Source organism: Cherax quadricarinatus, chromosome 2, assembly GCF_038502225.1.
Source record: "Cherax quadricarinatus isolate ZL_2023a chromosome 2, ASM3850222v1, whole genome shotgun sequence".
Classification (NCBI taxonomy): domain Eukaryota; kingdom Metazoa; phylum Arthropoda; class Malacostraca; order Decapoda; family Parastacidae; genus Cherax; species Cherax quadricarinatus.
The window spans coordinates 16,274,052-16,281,551 of record NC_091293.1 but is presented as its reverse complement, the minus strand read 5'-3'; the positions used below and the strand labels follow the sequence as shown (position 1 = coordinate 16,281,551).

General features: G+C 41.2%; 1 protein-coding gene across 1 annotated transcript in view; it reads right to left on the bottom strand.

The window, feature by feature from the left end:
- LOC138853370 (ionotropic receptor 21a-like) overlaps window positions 1-7,500 on the bottom strand; it is a 106,542-nt gene that overhangs the window by 24,797 nt on the left and 74,245 nt on the right. The gene's annotated exons all lie outside the window — the stretch shown is intronic.

Below are 7,500 nucleotides of genomic sequence, written 5' to 3'. Positions count from 1 at the left end.
GCAAGGGATGGGGTTCATCTCACTGGGGCTGGAGTGGTTGCATCAGCCAGTTCGATTGATGACTTGTCTAGGACTTTAAATGGATAGATAATAGAGGTATGGGTGTTTGTGGGAAAAAATCGGACTGCAGTATTAGGATTGAAAACAGCAGGTATTACCGAGATACCTCAGGGATATGTTTAAAAGACAATATTCAAAATAAAGTTGCTAGTCAAGTCAAAGCAACTGATCACAAACAAAGAGAGATGGTAGAGGGCAACGAGTGACTAGCTCCCTTAATGTTTACTGTGCAAATAGTAGGAGTTTAAGAAATAAGATAGATGAGCTAAGATTACTTGCAAGTGCAGGTAATATAGATATTACTGCTATAACAGAGACATGGTTTAACCTGAAAGATAGATAAATGCCTTCTGAATGCAACAGACAGGGTTATAAACTCTTCCACACTGATAAGGTCAACAGGAAGGGTGGTGGAATGGCGATGTATTTCAGATAAAATTTAAATTGTTGTCCTAGACAAGATGTAAGATTAGAAACATTGGACACAAAATCTGTTTAGCTACAGTTTCTAGATGGTTGTGACAAATTAATTTTGGGTGTGATTTATAGGCCCCCAAACCTTGATAGGGAATGCAGTAAGCTATTATGGGACAAAATTCAAAGGCGTCTAGATATGAAAGTGTTGTGTTAATGGGATATTTTAACTTTAGAGAAATTGACTGGAACAATGTGATAGGAAATCTTGAGTCTATTGACTTTCTTGATATGGTTCAGTATTGCTTTTTAAAGCAGTTTGTGACAGAACCAACTAGAGGAAACGATCTGCTTGACTTGGTTCTTGTCAACAAAGAATCACTAATTAATAATCTTGAGGTTAATGATGAGCTTGGGGAAAGCAATCACAAATCACTTAGTTTCAATATATCATGGAATTACCCAGATAACTGCAATAAATCTCTGTCTCAGATTTTTGCTTGGCCGATTTCATGGGACTGAGAAATTACCTGGGTGGCCTTAATTGGGATGACCCGACTATGGGTCAGGTAGGTGGTCTTGGTTGCCAATATGACGTTAGTAGGTGTGATTTCTACAGAGCGGTCTCTGCGGCTGAGCGGTCCATGCCCTGAGCGGTCCATGCGGCTGAGCGGTCCCCCACGGTACGGTCTCCACGGTATGGTCTCCTCTGAGCAGACTCCTTTTCACACCTTTATGTTAATGACCTTGACCTCACCCTCGACCACCTCACCCTCGACCACCTGACCCTAGACCACCTCACCCTCGACCACCTCACCCTCGACCACCTCACCCTCGACCACCTCACCCTCGACCACCTCACCCTCGACCACCTCACCCTCGACCACCTCACCCTCGACCACCTCACCCTCGACCACCTCACCCTCGACCACCTCACCCTCGAACACCTCACAAGTGTGACGTCACCCCACCTGTGTTTACTCGGCGGTCAGTGACGTCATGTGATGACCTCACACATACAGGCTGAATCTTGTCGACTTCCCCCTATGTCAGTGACGTCACGTGATGACCTCACACACACAGGCTGAATCTTGTCGACTTCCCCCTACACATTTTTCACTCTTAACCCAGGATAACCCAAATAATTTCACATTTTTTTTTCGTTAATAACCACAACAATCCACAATTTCTTTACAAAATACAACACAAGTCTAGACATTTTTCTCGTTTTAACTATTTCATCAGAAAAAGTCACCACAACACTTACAACTTATAACCACTTTTCGATAAATTCACTAGTCACAATTTTACATATTACGAAGTTAATACGCACACACACCTCACTTTTACTTTGAACACATTCAAAACACTCTCATAAATCATTTGAATACTCACAAAAATACCTATGAACATTTCCAAACAACACTGAAACACTTCCAAAATATCATTTTGAGTACTCCCAAATACACCACTGAATACTACTAAAACACCACTGAATACAGTCAAAACACCGCCAAAATCACCATAAACTAAGATCAACATAACAGACTAACACCCATTTTCACACAAATCCTCTCAAATCACTATAACCAAGACGATTACCAATTTCTATGAGTACACTCTCCTCCAACTAAGATATAACATGAACGCAAAAAAACATAAACACAAACCAAACACACACGAACACTTACAACAGAATCAACTCTTTTTTCGATATCTCTAGTTCGACAACAACACCCACAACCCACAACACCCACATCCCACAACACCCACAACCCACATCACCCACAACAACAACCCACTTATAACATCTTTTCAGCATCTCTAGTTCGACAACACCCACAACCCACATCACTCACAACCCACAACACCCACAACCCACATCACCCACACCCCACAATTTTTTCTCGTTTTAACTAATTTCATCAGAAAAAGCCACAACAACAACCCACTTATAACATCTTTTTGGGTATCTCTAGTTTGACAACAATACCCACAACCCACAACACCCACAACCCACAACCCACATCACCCACAACAACAACAACACACTTATAACTTCTTTTCGGTATCTCTAGTTCGACAACAACACCCACAACCCACAACACCCACAACCCCCAACACCCACAACCCACAACACCCACAACCCACAATTTTTTCTCGTTTTAACTCATTTCATCAGAAAAAGTCACATCAACAACCCACAACTTATAACCACTTTTTTGGTATCTCTAGTTCGACTACATTACCCACAACCCTCATCACTTACCAATTTATTCACAATTTATTCGATACAAATTTTTCCCCTTCTTTTTACTGAATCTTAAATGTAATACACATTCCTCCCTACATTACTAAAATTCTAATAAAATCCTCTCCATACCCATTTCCTTGTATCCACATAAATTGATATTATACTCACAACAACTAATCTCACTACCCAACTACTGCGACATGTTTCAACACCCTCCATTCTTTTCCAATATATCATAACTTTTCAATTCTATAATTTCTTTTTAAAATATTCACACATTACCTTTATTTTCAGTAAAATCCCCCCATATTTCATTAAATTTCTAATACAACCCTCCCCATACCCCTCTCCATCTCACCCACATTTCTTCACATCCACTCACCCGTCTCCCAACAAACCTCTTCTGAACACACACAAAAATCACATTTCACATCCACAAATGCATCTCATCACCCATCTCAAATCCACTAAAATCACTGTATCCAAGATATTCTCAAAACTCTCACACACAAACACAAACACACACACACACACACACACACACACACACACACACACACACACACACACACACACACACACACACACACACACACACACACACACACACACACACCTCACTTTACTTTGAACACCTTCAAAACACTCTCATACATCATTTGAGACCACCTTTTCTCAATATCTCTTAAGAAATATTCTCTCATCCACATCCTTTATCATCTCACTACAGAACAGCCCCAAGATTACTTCGAACACTCTCATAAATCATTTGAATACTCACATAAACACCTTTGAACATTTCCAAACAACACCGAAACACTTACAGCAGGATCACCACCAACTGAAAACATAACATGTACACACACACACACAAAAAAAAAAAAAACTGAGACATCCATCAACTATCATCAATGACCACTCATTTTTATAAACATTCGCACAAAAAATCACAATTACCAACTCCATACAATATCTAATACACTCCTCTCACTACCACCAACACATACCAGCACAGATAGGGATACCTCCCATGACATCACACTCCATCCTGTGTTTACTTGACAACGTCACACCCCACTTTTACTTCATTTAACTTATTGAGAGGAAGCTACTTGTTTCAACCTGTTATATCTCCAATATCTAAGATCACCACAATCAAGACGTTTACCAAATTCTATAACCACACCACTAAGCTCACACATTTTTGTACACATTCTCTTAAAACATCATCATAACGAAGTTCACTAAAACTATCTATACTTTTACTAAGATCACATAACATTTTGGCTTCTCTAACTCACTCACCAATTTACATTCACACTTACACATTTCATTAACCGAAAATACATCTCATCCACCAAACTCCTCCCTCATTCTCCAGACTTTACAACATTAGCACAAAAAAAAAAAAAACTGACTCATACACATTTGACATGAGACATTACCACAACTAACACACTGACTAACTTTGAATCAACTCTGAACATCACCAAAACACCACTGAACTTCTTCAAAAAATACTCTGCACATCATTTGATCACCTTCAAAAACACCATCAAACACCTCCGAATACTCCCAAAACACTACTGATTACTACCAAATCACCACTGAATACTACCAAAACACCGTCAAAATCACCAGAAACTAAGTTTAGCATCACCAGCTAACACCCATTTTATAGAAATTCCCTCAAATCACTATAACCAATAACTCCCTCCCCATGGGCGCAAAAACAAAAAGAAAAACTTGAACACAAACCTAATACACAAACACTTAGTACATGATCACCATCAACTGAAAACATATCTTGTACACACATAAATCTAAGACAACCACCAACAACAATCACCCATGTTCACTTACCACAAAAATCACTAATATCACAGAAAACACTCATTTTTTATAAACTTTCACACAAAAAAAATCATATTTGACAATATCTAAGCACACTCACCTCACTACCACCAACACACGATGTCACACTTCACAGGACCGGCGAGGTCACCTCCAGTGACGTCACACTCCCATCTGTGTTTACTTGGCGGTCGGTAACATCACACCCAACCCACCTGGTTTCAACCTGTTGTACCCACAATATCTAAGAACACTATAACCAAGACGATTACCAGATTTTATGACCCCACCACTAAGATCACAGAAAACACTCATTTTTTTTATAATCATTCACACAAAAATCACGATCACCAATTCCATATCATGTTTACCATCATCTATCAACCCTCATCACCAAGATCACCAAAAATCTAAGATCATGCATCTCAAACCTACTATAATCACTGAAAACACTTATTTTTTTAAACATTCGCACAAAAATAAGACATACACACCAAATCTAAGACATTCACCTCCAACTAAGACATACACATCATAACTAAGACATACACCAAAACCTATGCTTGACATATTAACAATAAATATAAGATATAAGCACAAAAAAATTTACCATGTCATGAGACATTACCAGAACTAAGTCACACACCTCCAACTAATACACAATCACTTTACTAAGTTCATGTTATCTATTCATCAACTAAAAATATTATTACAATTTACCCACCAAATTTGTTATAATCATCAAAAAACAAAACTGTTTTACACATTTTTTCTCAAACTAAATATTCATACCACATTTATCATTTCTCACCTATGCTACATATCATATTTCTCATCCACATCAACCCTGAAACATCCTTCCTTATTCATCCGTATATCTCTTAGAGATGTTTTAACCCCGACGACCATCATGACACTAGGAGCCAGAGTGTAGTAGGTGGTGTTGGAGTGGTGATGGTTGCTCTGGCTCCTACGTCGTGATGGGTCGTCGGGGTTAAAACATCTCTAGGTGATATACGGATGAATAAGGAAGGATGTTTTAGGGTTGATGTGGATGAGAAATATGATATGAAGCATAGTAAAGTAAAGTGAGGTGTGTGTGTGTGTGTGTGTGTGTGTGTGTGTGTGTGTGTGTGTGTGTGTGTGTGTGTACTCACCTAGTTGTACTCACCTAGTTGAGGTTGCGGGGGTCGAGTCCGAGCTCCTGGCCCCGCCTCTTCACTGATCGCTACTAGGTCACTCTCCCTGAGCCGTGAGCTTTATCATACCTCTGCTTAAAGCTATGTATGGATCCTGCCTCCACTACATCGCTTCCCAAACTATTCCACTTACTGACTACTCTGTGGCTGAAGAAATACTTCCTAACATCCCTGTGATTCATCTGTGTCTTCAGCTTCCAACTGTGTCCCCTTGTTACTGTGTCCCATCTCTGGAGCATCCTGTCTTTGTCCACTTTGTCAATTCCTCTCAGTATTTTGTAAGTCGTTATCATGTCCCCCCTATCTCTCCTGTCCTCCAGTGTCGTCAGGTTGATTTCCCTTAACCTCTCCTCGTAGGACATACCTCTTAGCTCTGGGACTAGTCTTGTTGCAAACCTTTGCACTTTCTCTAGTTTCTTCACGTGCTTGGCTAGGTGTGGGTTCCAAACTGGTGCCGCATACTCCAATATGGGCCTAACGTACACGGTGTACAGGGTCCTGAATGATTCCTTATTAAGATGTCGGAATGCTGTTCTGAGGTTTGCCAGGCGCCCATATGCTGCAGCAGTTATTTGGTTGATGTGCGCTTCAGGAGATGTGCCTGGTGTTATACTCACCCCAAGATCTTTTTCCTTGAGTGAGGTTTGTAGTCTCTGGCCCCCTAGACTGTACTCCGTCTGCGGTCTTCTTTGCCCTTCCCCAATCTTCATGACTTTGCACTTGGTGGGATTGAACTCCAGGAGCCAATTGCTGGACCAGGTCTGCAGCCTGTCCAGATCCCTTTGTAGTTCTGCCTGGTCTTCGATCGAGTGAATTCTTCTCATCAACTTCACGTCATCTGCAAACAGGGACACCTCAGAGTCTATTCCTTCCGTCATGTCGTTCACAAATACCAGAAACAGCACTGGTCCTAGGACTGACCCCTGCGGGACCCCGCTGGTCACAGGTGCCCACTCTGACACCTCGCCACGTACCATGACTCGCTGCTGTCTTCCTGACAAGTATTCCCTGATCCATTGTAGTGCCTTCCCTGTTATCCCTGCTTGGTACTCCAGTTTTTGCACCAATCTCTTGTGTGGAACTATGTCAAACGCCTTCTTACAGTCCAAGAAAATGCAATCCACCCACCCCTCTCTCTCTTGTCTTACTGCTGTCACCATGTCATAGAACTCCAGTAGGTTTGTGACACAGGATTTCCCGTCCCTGAAACCATGTTGGCTGCTGTTGATGAGATCGTTCCTTTCTAGGTGTTCCACCACTCTTCTCCTGATAATCTTCTCCATGATTTTGCATACTATACATGTCAGTGACACTGGTCTGTAGTTTAATGCTTCATGTCTGTCTCCTTTTTTAAAGATTGGGACTACATTTGCTGTCTTCCATGCCTCAGGCAATCTCCCTGTTTCGATAGATGTATTGAATATTGTTGTTAGGGGTACACATAGCACCTCTGCTCCCTCTCTCAATACCCATTGGGAGATGTTATCTGGCCCCATTGCCTTTGAGGTATCTAGCTCACTCAGAAGCCTCTTCACTTCTTCCTCGGTGGTGTGCACTGTGTCCAGCACTTGGTGGTGTGCCCCACCTCTCCGTCTTTCTGGAGTCCCTTCTGTCTCCTCTGTGAACACTTCTTTGAATCTCTTGTTGAGTTCTTCACATACTTCACGGTCATTTCTTGTTGTCTCTCCTCCTTTCTTCCTTAGCCTGATTACCTGGTCC